General features: G+C 39.4%; 1 pseudogene; it reads left to right on the plus strand.

Moving 5' to 3' along the window:
• The window catches only part of LOC110329654, a 39,853-nt pseudogene extending 36,714 nt beyond the window's left edge, over nt 1–3,139 (plus strand).
• Nucleotides 3,140–19,976: the final 16,837 nt, after the last annotated feature.

A 19,976-nucleotide genomic window follows, 5' to 3' on the forward strand; every position in this document is an offset into this window, starting at 1 on the left:
TAATAAAGCTCTTAAACCACAGAGTCTCTGCTCTGTTCCATCAAGGCCTGCTGCACACTCTGCTCATTGTTGGAAACTTCTTCCCTATTCCCTCTGTCCCACAACCCTGGAGTGATAGCAAGGTAGCTCCAGGGGGGTCCCCATTGGGGCTGCCCCTTCTCCACCCCCCACCATGTGGGTCAGAAGCAATGCCCACCCGGGCCCGAGTAGAAAGCACCTGGCAGTCTCCCCACGCCTGACTGACCAGAGAATAGAGAAACTCTGGCGAGGTGTTGGGCATCTTTTTCCTCACTACTTCCCCCAGGTCCCCCTGGTCCCCCCTTTTATTTTATTTTGTTCCCAACATACATTTATAGTGATGTCAGTATCATGTTTTTTGTTTTACACATGTATGGAATATTTTAGGATGCATTGACCCATGATGATGTGCATGTGAACTTCACTCGAGAAGAATGGGCTTTGCTGAATCCTTCACAGAGGAGTCTCTACAAAGATGTGATGTTGGAGACCTACAGGAACCTCAGTGCTATACGTAAGACTGAATTTTCTTTCACTTTTTAAAATAAGGGAACAATTGTTTCTTTGCTATTGATGCTTTTCTGTAATTTCAATCATGACTGCTAAAGATAGTAACTTAAATTTGCCTAATTTCCAATAATATACATTTTCTGGTACTATATTTTAGGCTACAATTGGGAAGACAATAATATTGAAGAACATTGTCAAAGTTCCAGAAGACATGGAAGGTAATTTTCATGTGCAAGTTGATATGAATATGCCTCTGAAGAAATATTAATGTGTCCTGGAATATTTAAAGAAAAGCAATAGTGTAAAAAAAAAGCACTTCTTTAAGTGTATTGATTATTAAATTTTCACAAATGTACGTACGTCAATGTCAGGTGTCTGATTTGTGTTTTCAAGGCATTTCTCTAAAAGAGAAGACAAGGAAACAATGCCCTAACACATAGTATCATTTGAATCATAGCCACAGTACAGCTACTCTCTAACCTTAACCCTAATCTAGTGTCACATATTGCCAAAGATATATATTAGGTGATAAGTGTATGTTTCTAATAAGCATATATTCCATAGTAAGCTGATTACTCATATGGTAACATTGCTAAGTTTAAGTGAGAGGGACAGTTTATGAGAGTCAGGAATGTTGATGAGGAGAAACCTTAATTCCTATACCATATGTCCATGATGAATAAATAGTCAAACTGCGTTAATGCAATGTGGAAATCTTCCATTTGTTGTTCTTTTTTAATAGTTATACCCTGTAACACAATGGATACATGGCCATGTGAGCATAGGGATATTGAAAGAAGCAGAACCTTCTCTCTCTCCCAGAACAATTAAGATATATAGTAGTCCACATTTGAGCCAACTTTCTCAGTGTGTTACAAGTTTATAATTATTTGGTTTTCCAACTTCAGTGGGAATACATCCATAAACTCACACTGCAGAAAATCTCTATGAGTACTAGGATTGTGGAAATTCTTTTCTGTTCGTCCTTGTTTACTTTGCCATTGTAGTATAAAAATGTAGTGTATTTCACAATATAGGTAAATTTTGAATGTATTCAGTGTAGTAAAGCTCTGAGCTTTTCAATTTCTCTTCAAATATGTGAAAAATCTCATAGAGAAAAAGGATGCTACAAATATGAGCCATGTAATAACATTCTTACCATTACAGGTATGCAAAACAACCCATAATGAAGGGAAAACCATGAATGTAAACAAAGTGATAAAAATCTTAAGATGTGAGTCCTCTTTACAATTAGACCAAATTATAAAATTAATTCCTACAGATAAAAAGATTCATTGGTTTAGTGAATGTGGTAAAGCTTTCACATGTACCAATTATCTTCGCAGGCATGAAAGAAAACTTATTGGAGAGAAACCCTCTGGAAATATTCAGTGCGGTAAAGACTTTGCAAGTCATAGTTATCCTCAAAGGCATGAAAGAATTCATATTGGAGAGAAACCCTATGAAGGTATTCAGTATGGTGAAACCTTTGTACATCANAGTAGTCTCCAAAAGCATAAAATAATACATACTGGAGAGAAACCCTACAAATGCAATCAATGTGGTAAAGCCTTTGCACAACATAGTACTCTGCAAATACATAACAGAACACATACTGGAGAGAAACCCTATGAATGTAATCAATGTGGTAAAGCCTTTGCAAGACACAGTACTCTCCAAATACATAAAAGAACACATACTAAAGAGAAACCTTACAAATGTGATCAATGTGGTAAAGCCTTTGCATTTCATAATACTCTCCGAGTACATAAAAGAACACATACTGGAGAGAAACCCTATGAATGTGATCAATGTGGTAAAGTCTTTGCATATCTTGGTCATCTCCAAGTACATAAAAGAATACACACTGGAGAGAAACCTTATAAATGTGGTCAATGTGGTAAAGCCTTTGTAGGTCAGAATGGTCTTAAAAGACATGAGAGAGTTCATACTGGAGACAAACCTTACAAATGTGATCAATGTGGTAAAACCTTGGCATACCATAGTACTCTCCAAGTACATAAAAGAACACATACTGGAGAGAAACCCTATGAATGTAAGCAATGTAGTAAATCCTTTGCCTCTCACGATCAACTTCAAATTCATGAAAGAAGTCATACTGGAGAGAAACCTTATAAATGTAATCAATGTGGTAAAGCATTTGCATATCGTAGTACTCTCCATGTACATAAAAGAACACATAATGGAAAGAAACCCTATGAATGTAAGCAATGTAGTAAATCCTTTGCCTCTCACGATCAACTTCAAATTCATGAAAGAAGTCATACTGGAGAAAAACCTTACAAATGTAATGAATGTGGTAAAGCCTTTGCACACCATCATAATCTTCGAGATCATAAAAGAATATATACTGGAGGGAAACCCTATTCATGTAAGCAATGTAGTAAATCCTTTGCCTTTCATGGTCAAGTTTGAAAACATGAAAGAATTTCATACTGGAGAGAAACCTTACATATGTAGCTAATATGGTAAAGCCTATTCACAATCAAGTCATCTCCAACTACATAAAAGAACATTAACAAGTAACCCTATGAATATAACCAATGTGGTAAAAGTCTTTACAGTGATCTTGAAAGGTGTGGTAATTTAAATATACTTGGTCCATAGCAAGTGGCAGTATTTGGAAGTATGGCCTTTCTGGAATAGATGTGGCATTTGAGAAAGTATGTCACGGTGGGGGTGGACTTTGAGATCCTATGCTTAAGCTTCACCCAGGGCAGAAGAGTCTTCTGGTTGCCTTCTGTTCAAGATGTAGAACTCTTGTCTCCTCCAGCACCATGTCTGCTTGGACACTGCCATTTTTTCAGCCTTGATGATATCAGACTGAACCTCTGAATCTGTACACTACCCCCAATTAAATGTCCTTTATAAGAGTTGCCTTGGTCATGGTATCTTTTCACAGCAATAAATCCCAAGTTAAGACAAACAACATAAAAGATACCACACTGGAGAGAAACTGACAAGCAGATAGTTCTCTGCATGTTTGATAACAGAAATTACATGTTTTAGATAGTCTCTTCTTCCTTCTCCTCTTCTCTCCTTCCATTTTTCCCCATCTATATTCCTCTACATTTCCTTTTCCTTTTTGTTTCTTTTTTTCCCCATGAGGACAGTGATGCATTAAGATAGAATCTTACATGTAGCCAGCCCAGGGTAGTCTTGAGTTGAAAATCCTCCTACCTCTACCTATTGACAGCTGAGATTATAGGTGTGTATATCATGCTTAGGTTTTTCAAGCTGAATCCATGGATGTGGAACTATGAACTACAAATTAACTGTTTAATCTTTGGGAAATTGCTAAGGTGATGACAATATTGAGGAGTAGACTCAGAGAGTACAGCCATGCCTTTACTGTTAGTTCCTCGAAGTCCATTACTATTGGGATATCGAGTAAGCCTAGGCATTACTTCTAAAGCAGCCTTTTTCACTTGAGACACTAAGAGGCATCAAAATTACCAAGAGGGACTAGAACTTAAAGCAAAGTATAGGCCCTCTCAAGCCACACAAGGACTTTAGGAGATGCTCTAAGAAATTCCTTGGCCAGAGAGGACCAACCCCCATTGTGCTATGAGGTGTAAAAGAGGGTTCCAAGGTACTTCTCTCTAGCTTCAGATAGTGTTTTTTTATTTAAACGCTAGTGCTTATTTAAACCCAGACACATATTAGATAGAGACGAGTATCTTTAAGATTCATATGACCCAACCAAATAATATACAAGGAGGGATTCATGGCTCCAGCTACATATGTAGCAGGGGATGGCCTGTGGGACATCAATGAGAGGAAAGGCCCTTGGTCTTGTGAAGGCTCAGTGCCCCAGTGTAGGGGAATCCCAGGACAGGTAAGCAAGAGTGGGTGGGTTAGTGAGCGGGGGGGGGGGGGGGGGATAGAATAGGGGGGTTTTCCGAGGGGAAATAGGGAAAGGGGATAAAACTTAAAATGTAAATAAAGTATTTAATAAAAATGATTAAAAAAATTCACGTGGCAGTCTTTCTAGACCATCATCCATGTCTGAAGAGCATCAGATCATGGGATCTGCTACTGATGCATTGGAGCAATTCCAGAAAGATCACCACTGTTATGTGACTATTAGTTTTTGAAACGTTTAATTCTAAGCTTCTTCAGAATTTGGAAGGTTCATAGGAAGAACACCCAATGACCAGAGTGCCTTTGGCTATGTTAGTGATGGGCAGGGAAAGAAAAGTCTTGTGGGTTTTCCTTAATGCTTTCCTTCCTATGTTCTTCTACATCATGCAAAGCATGAACTATGATTGGTCTCTGAGGTCTTGCACTGTTTCTCTATGGTAATGTTGCCTGATGAGCAGATAATGAATTCTTGCCTTTACTGTGCATACAGAGATCATGATTTGCTAATAATTCAAATGTGTTTTCTTAGAATCAACATTGTATTAAATATGTAAAACATCTAAACTGATTTACAGTGTACGGATTTGACTGGGTTCTATGCTGTTACCACACAATTCTTCATGCACTGAGTGTATTTAACTCAGCTACATTGTTTTGGCTGCTTAGTATTACTTATTTATAGACCATCTAACTCCCAGGAAGCACATTATACAGAAAAATGACCTTTTCAATTTGTTATTTCCTGAAGTTTGCACTAGCAAACATTAAATTAAAAAGTGTCATTTCTCTGGCATGTGCTCAGCAATTAATTTTGTATCAGCAAATTAAGAGAGCAGCTTTCAGATGCACACATTCAGAGTTCAACAGAGTCTGCTAGTGAAAACTGTTGTCAAGTACCGAGCACATTTTTTCCATCTTGATCTACTACAAGTTTGTTCATTATCAGAAAATTAAATTTAAGTAATTAAATAAATTATGGACACAGTGATACTGGGAAATTGTATTAAAAATAAAAGTGCACTGGAGTGATGGCTCAGAGTTTAGGAGCACTGACTGTTCTTCTAGAGGTCCTGAGTTCAATTCTCAGCAACCACATGGTGGCTCACAACCATCTGTAATGGAATCTAATGCCCTCTCCTGGTCTGTCTAAAGGCAGCTACAGTGTACTCACATATGTAAAATAAATCTTTTTTTTTTTTTTAAATGGGCTGGAGAAATGGCTCGGAGGTTGAATGCAGTGACTGTGCTTCCAGAGGTCCTGAGTTCAATTCCCAGCAACCACGTGGTAGCTCACAATCATCTGTAATGTGATCTTGGCACCCTCTTCTGGCATGGAGGCAGAACACTGTACATCATAAATAAATCTTTACACACACACACACACACACACACACACACACACAAAACAACCCTAAAAGTATAAAACTGCAAAACCCTTGCCAAAAAGGGGAAAAGAATTCTCGTCTCCCCTCCCTAAGAAGAAGGTAAAATTTATTTGACATGGCAAAAGGCTCTATGGCTATCTGAAGAAGATGGTATGTTACCTAGATGCTATAATTAGCACCTAAACTGCAGATCAGAAGACTCCCTTTTGTGTGAGAGGACAGTCATGCAAAATACATGTAATTGGACAAGTTTTTACATCCTATCCCACAGCTAGAGCACTGATCACATTGGGAATAGGCAACTGCAAATGTGCTTCAAAGACTCACCCAGAAACAATTTTTCTCTTAAAATTAAAGACCGTGAAAACTTGTTTTTTTAATTTAATTTTTATTTTAAATCTTTTATTTTTAAAATGTATTTATATATTATATAATATAGCTACTAAATTATTTATAAAACTATTATAAAATTTTTCTAATAAAAATAAGCATCACACATGAACGTTTCTTTAAAGGAAATTTACTCTACACTGTATAGCACCTTTCTCAAAATTAGTCTTTCATTATCATCTCATTATATGAAATCGGTTCAGTAGAAGTAACTAGGGGGTAACCTCAGCATTGTCTTCCACTTGTATCCTACTTAAGGTGTCCTGGACACAAGTTGACACTTCTCTTCTTTAGGAATGCTGCACCCTATTAGACAAGTTCAGCAGGAAAAAAATATATAAACTTTAACAAAGAGGAAATAAAACAATGGGAATGAGTCATTCAGTTCTGTGGAAGAGAAATAGAAATAGGAATCCTGGTGGAAATAAAGAGACTGTGATTCTTCCACCTACAACCCATCAACAGTCTCTTCTACTGCATCCACAATCTGTGAATGCCCCATGCCTGTGTGTAGAGTGATGTCATGACATGTCACTGATACACCAGTTGCTAGTCTGTGTCTTATGTGTTGTAGGGGGCTGGGGTTAGGGTTAGGGTTAGGCAAAATTCACTTTAATCTGGTCTGGGTTTATCCTGAGAGGCGGGCTGGCCTGAAATGGAATGTGCGAGAGGAAAATGGAAGCCAGGACAAAATTTTCTGTCGAGGCTTCAAAGTTTAATAACCGAACTCCGTTTAAATAACATGGAAAGATTCCCAGCCCCCTCCTCAGTCTTTGATGGTGCCAGCGGAGATCCCATCATAGGTGGGTCCAAGGATCAAGGCAGGGATGAATGTCTGTTGGCGTAGGCAGTCCAAGGATGCTGCATTCTGGGAGATCAGGGGTTGGGGGTGGGGGTGGTCCTCTCGGTAGGCGGTGGAGACACAGCAACTCTCTGGTGGGTCTCAGCGCCTGTAGGGGGCTGGTGTTTTGAAGGAGAGTGATTAGTGTAACAGCAAGGTAGGCTTGGCGGCAACAAGGAGCTGGGAGACCCCAACAATGTGTGAAAATCTTCAGTCATGAGGAAGAGATTTCTTTAAAATAGCATCCTCAGGAGCAACAGAAATAACCAGGCCCCACACAACTCTCATCAGCAATAATGGGCCTGTTCTCCACTGGCAACCACCACTGCCCTTCCTCTTTCCTGCCTGCGCCTGTGTTTTATTAGAAAAATCAAATGCATAAGTCTTTTCTTTGAAGATGAGATTTAATGGATGTGGCTGAAAGAATAAGAGAAAAGGCAATCATCTACCACAAGTCCAGCATGTCAGTATGGGGGCTTTTATTTCTCTAGAATCTTGATTTAATGTCAAGTCCGAATTCTAAATGATAGGGACAAAGGAAGGACGTCTGAGCAAACAATTTATTTTAGAAAATATTTTTGGTCTTGAAGTCATACCTGCCCAGAAACATTCAGTCTGCACATTCTTCAGGTTGTGCCTCTCTCCATCCATCTACTTGGACAGTGGCTAACAATTACACACATGTTTTTCCTACCCATGACAGTCTGAATGAAAATGGCCCCCATTGGCCCATAAGGAGTGGCACTATTAGGAGGTGTGGCCTTTTTGGAGGAAGTTTGTCACTGTGGGGTTCACTTTGATATTTCAGATGCTCAAGCCAGTCCTTGTTGCTCCCTTTTTCCTTTTGATGCCTGCTAATCCAGATGGAGAAGTCTCAGTTTTGTCTACATGGCACTGTGCTTCCCGCTGTGATGATAATGAACTAAACCTATGATTTGTAGGCCAGCTGTAACTAAATATTTTCCTTTATAAGAGTTACTATGTCCATGGTGTCTCTTCATGACAGTAGAAACCTCAACTAAGATTTGATTTTGGGATCTTCTTAGTTAGGTTTTCCTGGGATCCAAACTGAGGATGTGGGAAAGTTCTGAGGGCAGGTGGGTCTCTTACCTGTTCCTTTATTTTATTTTATGAGACAGAGTATCACTATGTAGCTCAGGCTGGCCTCAAGCTTGCAATCCTCATGCCTCAGCCTCTTGATTGCTGTTATTATAGGTATGCAGCATTGCACCTGGATAGACTCACAGACTTCACTGTGGAAACTTCAGGGATTCTGAACAAATAGGAAATGGGTTGAGGTAGGTTAAATAGATCCTTGTTTGTATGTATTTCCAATATTTAATTGGCTCTGTGTCTCAGCTCAAAGATGCTTAATGTTAGAAAATTGTGAGGTGAGAATTAGCCAGTGCAGGCACACTGACAGCCGTAAGAACTGACAGGTGAGAATTAGCCAGTGCAGGCACACTGACAGCCGTAAGAACTGACAGCTTGATAGAGTAGTAGTTAGCTGACTGCCAGTCCCACCATTAGCCATCCCTCATGTTGGAGCTGTTTTGTGCCGGGGCCAACAACCCCAGAATTCCTGGTAACTTCCAAGATGTCCTCGTGTTTAATATTTATGATGACCTATAGTACACTTAATTAACATAAAATTACTAACACTTATTGAACTCTATGTGTCAGGACTTGTGTTCTATGCTTTATAGGGATTATCTCCTTGTAGAAATATTCCCATATTACAGCTTTAACTAAAAATATTTTGGTGCCTAAGCTTTAGTTGGCTGAAAATTGTACATATATGGAAAGCACATTTACTAAGGAGGCTTTGGTTAAATGAGGCTTTCATGTTCTCCTTTTTGATTGTGTATGTGCACAAACATATTAAGTCTGGCAAGTGTGTTCAGTATGTATTTTTGTACTGTGCTCTGTCCTTCAGTATTATTAGTAATCCCTTATCCATGGGAAATGCATGATGAGACTCCAGTGGATTAGCACCAAGCCTTAGGCATGCTGTTTTTCTGTGCATGAATGTTGATGATGAGGTTTAGCCTATAAATTAAGTACAATAACAGGTTAATAGCAATGTTTAACTGTATGCTACAGTAAAAGTAATGCAAACTGGCTATTTTACCCTTAAAATATTATGTACACTGTTCTTCCTGTGATGATGTGAGATGGCTATGCCACTCCATAGCAAGATAAAAATAGCCAGAAATCACAAGCACTGTGGTAGCAATGAGCTTCTAGGCAAGGGTTATCTGAACACAGAGCTGCAGTGACAGTAGATTTGAGACAGAGAGAGTGATGGAGCAACACATGGGTGGGTGACATATGCAGACTGGATACAAGACAAAGGGATGGTTTACATCTTAGGTGAGACCAAGAAAGACAGCACAAAACTGTGCTGAGGGCTTTTCTGTTCCTAAGCTAGTTGTGGCACAGATCACATACATCTTTTCAGAGAACACCTACATTGCTCAGGGTGCTTTCCTCATCTACCTTGGTCCCACTTCTCTTCTCTGAGCTTCTGCAGCCTTCACTTTCTATCCACTGGGTGCCTACTAGCCCTGCTACTCATCTTTTTTTTTTTTTTTTTTTTTTTTTTAAAGATTTATTTATTTATTATATGTGTGTACACTGTAGCTGTCTTCAGACACTCCAGAAGAGGGCGTCAGATCTTGTTACGNGACACTCCAGAAGAGGGCGTCAGATCTTGTTACGGATGGTTGTGAGCCACCATGTGGTTGCTGGGATTTGAACTCTGGACCTTCGGAAGAGCACTCGGGTGCTCTTACCCACTGAGCCATCTCACCAGCCCTCTGCTACTCATCTTATGTTGATAGCCCCTTCTTCTCTGGACCACAAACAGGTGGCACTCAGGCTCTTCTGTAGACTCCTCTGATGCTGGTATGTCACCCCTCCATTCTTCTTCTGAGAGCTTCACTTTTCTCATATGAACAACAGGGATTCTACTACTCACATCATGTTGGCCAATATGTGCATTACTCTGAATAACATGCAAATAGATTGCTACACTAATGTTAGTTATCTGTAGTACAATTTGCATAAAATCCAATGTACTAAAATATGGTATTCATATAACTTTTATATTTAAAGTTTTTTGACAAATTATTAATTTTTGTTGTGTGCATAGTGTCTGATGAATGTGTGGGCACATACATATTATGGCACATGTGTGTAGATCAGGACAACTTTGTGGAATTGTTTCTTTTTACCTTTGCATGAGCTCTGGGACTTGCACTCAGGTCTTTAGGTTTATGTGGTGTTTTTTTGTTTTTTTCTCTCTGAGTCATGTTGCCAGCCCTCACATAGCATTCTAGAAGTACATTTTTAAGAAATAAACATGGAACAATCTACTCAGCCTAAGCTTTGACCAGGAACCCATTTGCTGCTTCTATATGTCAGCATTAGCCCCTAAGCCAGCCTTCTCCAAAGACTCAGACACTCAGATTTCTTCCTCAGTTTTGAGATTGAGCCATTGAAATAGTTGATATTTGGTGCTGTAGAGTGAATGTTTTTTGTACTCTTGAAACTGTGTATGGTAACTGGGACCACAGGTTAATGTGATTATGAGCCTTTGGCAGATTATCAAGTCACAAGTATGTATTCCTCATTGAGTACTCATGAGTATGGTTCTAGCCTTAGAAAAGAGACCCTGAGAGCTCCAGTATTCCATTTGCCATGGTAACACAGCAAGAAGATTGCAGTCAGGGAATGGACATCTGTGGACCTCAGCAGACACCTAACCTGTCACCCTGACTTAGTATTTCCAGTGTTTCTGTGCTGGAAATTTATGTGATTTTCTTTTACAATGACAGACAATTTCTGTTGGGTTCCAGAAGTAGAAATATGCATGTGCCATCCACCATCGCAAAGCAGTCTGTGATGATGTGTAAATGGCAGCTTTATGAGAGCAAAGACCAATGCCCACATGGTCCTGTACAAGTAGGGCAATACCCTTTGTTCCCAATGTCTTGTTTCTATCTCCACTCCTTCTCGTATGTGTCCTGCTAAAGTGGAAGGTGCTAGTTCTTCTAACTATCTTTCTGTTACTATTATCTTCCATCAGATATTTTTTCTTTAAATTAAAAGAGCATTCTACCTTCTGTTTTCTTTTCTTTTCTTTTTTGTTAAAAAAATATTTATTTATTTATTTATTTATTTATTTATTTATTTATTTATTTATTTATTTATTCTATGTAGGTACACAGTAGCTGTTTTCAGACATACCAGAAGAGGGCATCAGATCTCATTACAGATGGTTGTGAGCCACTAAGTGGTTGCTGGAATTTGAAATCAGGACCTCTGGAAGAGTAGTAAGTGTTCTTAACCACTGAGCCATCTCTCCAGCCCCCCATCTTCAGTTTTGTATTCAAACCCTATATTCTGAACTCAAAAAGAAAAATAAATTTAAGACAGAAGCATAAGACAAATGCCTTTTTATTACAAAGAACTCCTCCTCCAACAAGGAACTAATAGAACAGTCACATCATGTGTTGCATTTTTGAGTCTGAAGTATTAAAGAAAAGCATTTTGCTTTCCAAATCATAGTCTGTATTTTACAAGCACTAGTTACTTGTATTTGTAAAATACAGCAGAGCCAGCCTGATACAAGAAGTATGTGAGGTCAAACACAAGCCAAATTGCTTTTCTTACATTCAAATCCCCAATCTTTATTTAGCTTTCATGTTCTTACCCTTTCTGTAAACTTTGGCACTGTTTACAATTAATTTCAATCATTAATTTATAAGAGCTAACTAACCCTAACCCTAACCCTACCTCTACTTAAAAGCAGTCCCCTTTCCACCCATCTTTTTTCCTCCCCCTCTTGTCTCCTCTTTTCTGTATTTTCGTTTTTATCTTTGAGGCAAGAGCTCAGTATGTAGCTCAGGCTGGTCTCAAACTCTCCACTCTTCTGCCTTAGCCTCCCAAGCTCTAGATATGTAGGNATGCCATACCACATGCATGTGTGACAACCTTTTCATTCAAACAGATTCTCTTTTCTGTAGTAGTGATGGCTTTTCCTTTATATAATAGAGTAAACTTAACTTTCTTTCCCTCTCCAATTATTTTTAAATGTTTAATTAATTAATTACTTTATTTTAATGATTTCTGTCTATTCTCAGGACCTCTCCTAGGAAAGACAGAACAAATCATGCTCCCAGGCTCAGAATGACTTACAGATAGAAATCCCAAGTGTTTGCTGTGGTGTTCAAGGCCCTTCAAGCCCTCTGGAATGGGCTTTTTCTGCTTTCTATCCATGTTTTCCAGCCACATGGGGCTGCCTCCTCTGTCTGCCGAGTGCCCACAAAAAGCCTACAGGTGATGACATTCTTTACTTGCTTATTTCTTCTTTCTTCATCTGGACTTTCTTTCTCCTACGCCTCAGGATGACCTGTGAAGTCTATCTATCCCCTCTTGTATCCAGTAATTGCCCATTCCCTGCACTCTCCATTCCAATTCTCTCATTCAACACTCCCTTTTTTGTTCAGTCCTATTGTTGCCTGGGTGCTATTCTTATTCTGATGTTAATTCTGCTTCTTCAGAAGGGCTGCTCCAGGCCAGCACTCCATCAAATATTCAGGTGATCTCCTGTGAACCTTCTCCTCATTTTAACTGGTCAATAAAGGCTAGAGTCTGTGATTCAGCAGTGCAGAGGAAATATGGGACTGGAGGTTCAATAGTGGGGGCAGGTAGAGAAGGAGAAGAAGACAAAAGGGGAAGAAGAGAGGAGATAGCATGATGAACCAGAACCATGTGACCTTCTTCTCATAGGGCTGCTTGTCATCTGCTGCAGTGTTGTTCCACATCTCTCCTAGTTTCTTTGCAACTTCACCAATGGATAAACCAGGATGCTCGCCTTTGATTTTGGGGCAGTACGCAGAACAGAACAAGAAGGCCAAAGGAGTCCTCTTGGGTGCGTTGGGGTCCTTGAACTTTTTTTTGGTCTCCCCTTTGGGGGAGGGGGATGTAGGTTTTCATTTCTCTTTCATAACAAGCCTTGTCAGCCTTTGCCATATCTTTAAATTTCCCCTTTTCTTTAGCAGACATGGTCTTCCACCTCTCTGAACACTTCTTGGAGAACTCAGAACTTGACAGAAACATCTGGGTGCTTCTTCTTGTGTTCCTCCCGTCAGGTTTGTGCAAAGAATGCATATGAGGACATTTTGCCTCTTGGCTTCTTAGGATCTCCTTTGCCTGTGTTTAGTTGATTTTCCTCCACGAGGCAGAGTCACCTACTGCTCATCTGGCTCTCGCTTGCCCCAGTGCTGTCTCTATGGAGCTCAATGTACTGCAATCTCCCATCTACTTATATAGGTCTCCACCCTCCTACAGGATAGAGCTTCTCCTATCTACATCCAGCATGTCTGTCTCACAGTCCCCTGCCAGGTCCTATATCTGAGGAAAATACACTTGCTGACCAAACTGCCTCAGCAGGGACATTCATGGCCTTCGCTGAACAGACTAATTTCATTCATGTACACACACACAAATATAAAGGGGGTTCATGCCTGCTTCCCCCACATCCCTCTTGCTCAACTCCAAAGGATAATAAAGACATGCTCCTCTTGTGCATCCCGCATTGTCACCCCAGCTTTACAAACGATGGGCACCAATCCCTGAGGCCTTAAGTCCAATGCCTTATGGCAAATTGATGTCACCTATATTCCCCAATTTGGTAGACAAAAATATGTTTTCGTTGCTGTAGATACATACTCACATTTTATATGGTCTACAGCCCAAACAGGTGAAAACTCAAAAAGGTTGATTCACCATCTGTTTTTCACCTTTGCCATCATGGGCATTCCTCATCAGATAAAAACTGATAATGGCCTGCCTTCACTAGCTCTCAATTCAAAACCTTCTGAACACGCTGGGAAATTGCTGATCATATGGGAATTCACCATACCCCTCAGGGCCAAGGAATAATAGATACACCAAACCCTAAAGGCCCAACTCCTAAAACAAAAGACAACCACCTATCCCCCTAATGTACAATTAATGATGACTCTGACTACACTACACATGTTAAATATTTATAAAAACTCCAAACACCCTTATATTTCCCTCCATTGGCACACACCAAAATTAATTCCCCCCTATCCTAGTATGATAGTGTAAGGCCCCTGAAACAAAGGGAAGACCTTGCCCAGGTCCTAGGGTGAAACAGTGCCCCAAAAATCTCAAGTGTTAAAGCTGAGGCTCCACAATAGCTAGATCCTTTGAATGGAATTTGGAAGGGAACAGACCCCCCCCCCCACACACACACAACTGGGAGGGATTTCATTTGTGTTTTTCCACAGGACTAGCATAAACCTATCTGGATTCCTTCCAGAAATGTCCGACACCACCTCACCAACCAAGACGATGGCCTGCCTCTCTGGCAGATCAAGGACAGAAGAGGAGGAGGCAGAGGAAACACCACATCCAGAAGGAAAACAAGATCTTCTGGAAGGACATCCATAACCTAATGACTTCTGCCCAGGCCGTCTGACTTCCTCAAGCTCCCCTTTCCTATATACTCTTGGCTGTTTTTGTCATTCTTCATGCTAACTCTGCTACTTCCCAGCTTCTTCCTAGCCTTCCCAACACCTACCACTGGAGATTCTATGCTAGGGAAACCTACAGGACACAACAAAGTTATAGGGACCCAGGACGGTTCACTCAAAGGATGTTGAACCAGGATTGAGATCCCTCTACACCCACATTCCATCTCCACTATCCCTAGCCCTTTTCTCTGCCTTCCTTACTGAAACACAGGTGAATGTCTCCAGGAGGTCTCCACATATGGAGGTTACAGATACTGGAGCTTCAGGATGGAATCTACCAGTCATGGCAGCACTATGCTCACCAACCTTAACACTCATTTTCAGCTTTCCATCAGTGATCCAAGGGATGAACATTGGCAAACTGGAGTCATGGGTAAACTTTACCATGGCTATGCCAAATACCCAGTAGCTGACCTGCTTGTTCTTGCCTCCAAATCAGCCTTTACCCATGCTAATATTATCCAACAGGAAAATCAGTCTCAGAAGGAGCTGCAAGCTACCCTCTCCTGGCTACAGTAAATCCAATATGCAGCTGACCTCCTTCCCTTAACAACCCTCCCCAACTCCTCCTTATGCTTTTTCTGTGCTTCTTTCTCCAGACCATTATTAGCAGCTGTTTTCCCATTAACATTTCCCTTTACGACCTCCATGGAACCTTATCCACAAGGAAAGCATTCCACAGGGCATTCCTCTCTTTGACCTATCCCCTTCCCCCTTTTGCCTTGTAGGGCATTTCTCAAATCCCCATCTTACATGTGTCCGTGACATTACCTTCACCAAGGCAACTCTTATAAAGAATATTTAATTGGGAGTAGTGTTTAGATTCAGTATGTATAGTTTTATGTACTTAAAAATAATTTTGATATGCAAAGGCTTTGCCACATTGATTATATTCATAGGGCTTCTGTCCGGTATGTGTTCTCTTATGTACTTGGAAAGTTCTATGATAGGCAAAGCCTTTGCCACACTGATCACATTTGTAAGGTTTTGTTCCAGTATGGTATGTTACCTAGATGTTACCTAGATGCTATAATTAGCACCTAAACTGCAGATCAGAAGACTCCCTTTTGTGTGAGAGGACAGTCATGCAAAATACATGTAATTGGACAAGTTTTTACATCCTATCCCACAGCTAGAGCACTGATCACATTGGGAATAGGCAACTGCAAATGTGCTTCAAAGACTCACCCAGAAACAATTTTTCTCTTAAAATTAAAGACCGTGAAAACTTGTTTTTTTAATTTAATTTTTATTTTAAATCTTTTATTTTTAAAATGTATTTATATATTATATAATATAGCTACTAAATTATTTATAAAACTATTATAAAATTTTTCTAATAAAAATAAGCATCACACATGAACGTTTCTTTAAAGGAAATTTACTCTACACTGTATAGCACCTTTCTCAAAATTAGTCTTTCATTATCATCTCATTATATGAAATCGGTTCAGTAGAAGTAACTAGGGGGTAACCTCAGCATTTTATGCATTTTAACATAACCATGTCCTGCAAAGGCCATTTGTAAAGTTTCTCTCCAGTATGAATTCTTTCATGTAGTCGAAGTTGACCATGAGAAGCAAAGGATTTACTACATTGCTTACATTCATAGGGTTTTTCTCTCCAGTATGTATTCTTTTATGAATTCGAAGATGAGGAGGGTATGCAATGGCTTTTCTACATTGATTACATCTGTAAGGTTTCTCTCAAATATTAATTCTTTTATGTACTCAAAGTTGATCATGAGAAGCAAAGGTTTTACTACATTGATTACATTCACAACATTTCACTCTAGTATGAATTCTTTCATGCCTTTTAAGAACATTCTGACATACAAAGGCTTTACCACATTGATTACATTTGTAAGGTTTCTCTCCAGTATGAATTCTTTCATGTAGTCGATGTTCCTTGTTACAGGCAAAGGCTTTACCACATTGATTACATTTTTAAGGTTTCTCTCCAGTATGTATTCTTTTATGTCCTCGGAGATGATCAAAACATGTAAAGGCTTTACCACACTGATTACATTTGTAAGGTTTCTCTCCAGTATGTGTTATTTTATGTAATTTGAGACAAAGGTGTTGTGCAAAGGCTTTACCACATTGATCACATTTGTAAGGTTTCTCTCCAGTGTGTATTCTTTTATGTACTCGGAGATGATAAAAACGTGTAACGGCTTTACCACACTGATCACATTCATAGGGTTTCTCTCCAGTATGTGTAATCATATGTGCTTTGAGATGACAGTGTTGTACAAAGGCTTTACCACATTGATTATATTCATAGGGTTTCTCTCCAGTATGTTTTCTCTTATGTATTTACAGAGTACTGTGTTGTACAAAGGCTTTACCACATTGATTGCATTTATAGGGATTCTCTCCAGTATGTATTATTTTATGTATTTGTAGACTACTGTGATGTACAAAGGATTCACCATACTGAATGCCTTCATGGAGGTTTTTTCCAGTATGAATTCTTTCATGTCTTGGAGGATAACTGTGACATGCAAAGGCTTTATCACACTGAGTATTTTCAGGGGTTTTCTCTCCAGTACGACTACTTTCATGCCTGCAAAGACAATTAGCACATGTAAAAGCTTTGCCACGTTAACTAAACCAATGAATATTTTTATCTGGATGATTCAGTTTTACAAGTTGGTCTAATTGTAAAGAGGAATCACATTTTAAGATTTTTATCACTTTGTTTCCATTGATGGGTTCCCCTTCGTTGTGGGTTGTTTTGCATACCTGTAATAGTAAGAATGTTATTACATGTCTCACATTTGTAGCATCCTTTTTCTCTACGAGATTTTTCACAAAATTGAAGGGAAATGGAAGAACTCAGATCTTTACAACACTGTGTACGTTCATTAATTTCCTATACTGTGAAAAATACTACATTTCCACACTACATTGGCAAAGTAAACCAGGACAGACAGAAAAGAATGTCCACAATCCTAGTGCTCATATGGATTTCCTGCAGTGTGAGTTTATAAATATATTCGCACTGTAGTTGGAAAACGAACTAATTATAAACTTGTATCACACTAAGAAAGTTTGCTCAAATGTGGACTACTACAGATAGTTTAATTGTTCTGGGAGAGAGAGAAGTTCTAGTGTAATTACCAAGTCATCTTAGAAGGAAACTGAATAATAAGGTTCACTTCTGTCGTTTTTTTGCTCTTTGAACAGTAGCCCTGCAAGAGAAATGCTAATTAACAGAGAGAGAGGGGGGAGGGGGAAGTAGTACTGAGCACACATCAGAGAAATTATATGAACAATTACTAACTACAAAAAATGACGGGCAAGCTGAGCATAGTAGTTCATGCCTTTAATGGCAGGACTCAGGAGTCAGAGGCAAGTATATCACTAGTCTACCCAGAACAGTCAGAGGTACATATTAAGACCCTGTCTCCCCTGTAATAATCAATCAAACAAACAAGAAAGATAGAAAGGACTCAGAGGTTTTTTGCTGGAGTTCCTGCAAAGAATTACACATCCACTCCAGTTCATCTTTCAGAATCCTGAAGTGTTCCAGTTTAATTTGTAACAGTAGTGAGATCTTACTTAAAGATGATGCATCTTTAAACAGATACAAATTGACAGATGAAAATATTGGCAATATAAATGTTGATGCTACATAGGACAGGAGATGGCTCAGCAATAAAGAGCTCTTGCTGGTCTTGCAAAAAAATTGGGTTAAATTGCCAGTAGTTACAAGGGGGCTTCACAATTATCAATTACTCCAAGTTCAGGAATTCTGAAGCCATTTTCTGACTACTATGACGACTAGGCATACTTCATGTGCATATTCAAGAATACAGGCAAAATACTCATATTCATTTATAAAAAAAATCAAAACAACCACAACAGGTAGGAAGAATTTTATGCACATGCAATCCAATGACTCAGAAAGCTAAGTCAGTATTAATGTCATGAATACATGCTATACTGAGAAACAGAATATTCTCTATGTCAAATTTCAAAATTCACAACATGGATGAAGATCAACTCACAGCATATGCTTGACATGTACCAAAACCTACATTGCAGGCATATCAGCCAATAATATAAAAACAAACAAACAAACAAAGAAAATGTTAGGCATGGTAGCCTACATTTAATCCCAGCACTCTGGAGCCAGAGTCAGGTGGACTTTTAAGTTTGAGGCCACATGTTCTGCACAACTACTTTCAGGACAGCTGGGATTACACAAGAAACATTGTCCTCAAAAACAAAAACAACAAAATTAAAATTATAAAACACCAGCCTTGCAAAATAGTTTAGCACTGGATAGCAATTGCTTCAAATGCATCTTCTGTGATTTAGGGATAGAGTCTCTAATGGTGAAGGCAAGAAACATAAGAAGGAAGCTGATGGGCTGGAGAGATGGCTCAGCGGCTAAGAGCTCTACCGAAGGTCCTGAGTTTAAATCCCAGCAACCACATGGTGGTTCACAACCACCCATAATGAGATCTGACGACCTCTTCTGGTGTGTCTGAAGACAGCTACAGCGTACTTATGTATAATAATAAATAAATTTAAAAGAATTAAAAAAAAAGAAGGAAGCCGACTAATCAGATCCAACCACAACACAGTAGACACACACACACACACACACACACACACACACACACACACACACACACGAAATCGGTTGAAACTATAGACACTCAATTCTCATCCCCAATAAGCAATCTTACAAAAACTTCAACTGAGAGTACTGAGTGGGCCAGAGCCAGGCTGACTCAATGACAAGCTGCAAATTAACAGTTTGGGAGACTAGGTCTAAGTTGATGTGTCCTAGAACTGGAAAAGTCGAAACAAGTCAATTCCAGGAAAACCACCCTCACAGGCAGCTACTCAGGAGCTTCCAAGGGCTTCTCCTACCACCAGGCCTAAGCCACACCTAAACCAAGAATACATAGCCACCATTAGTTCCAAAGTCCCCCAAATACCCTAGAACTGTAACCAATCCCCCAAACACCTATACCTCTGGAAATTGAGCCAACCAATCAGAATAAAGTTCACCTACTCCTCCCTGGAATTTTCCTAACTGACTTTAAATTGAGCTTGCAAAGCTCACATGTCTGTATCCATACTAGTGAATGGTAGATCACTGCATGATAGAATTCTGAAGAATAAAATGCTGTTGGATACTATTTGAGTTGGGGGGGGGGTCTTCCTTCAGTGATTCTTGGACCCTGATATTATAAGCTCTCCCAAAGAAAGCCACAAAGAAGAAACAAGTGTTCAAAGACATATCCTTATCTGTAAACTTTTTGACTCAATCAACTACATTCTGATCACGGTCATCCATGTTGAAAATGCACACAGTTAGCCGGGCGTGGTGGCACACGCCCTTAATCCCAGCACT

Source organism: Mus pahari, chromosome 12, assembly GCF_900095145.1.
Source record: "Mus pahari chromosome 12, PAHARI_EIJ_v1.1, whole genome shotgun sequence".
In the NCBI taxonomy this organism is placed as follows: domain Eukaryota; kingdom Metazoa; phylum Chordata; class Mammalia; order Rodentia; family Muridae; genus Mus; species Mus pahari.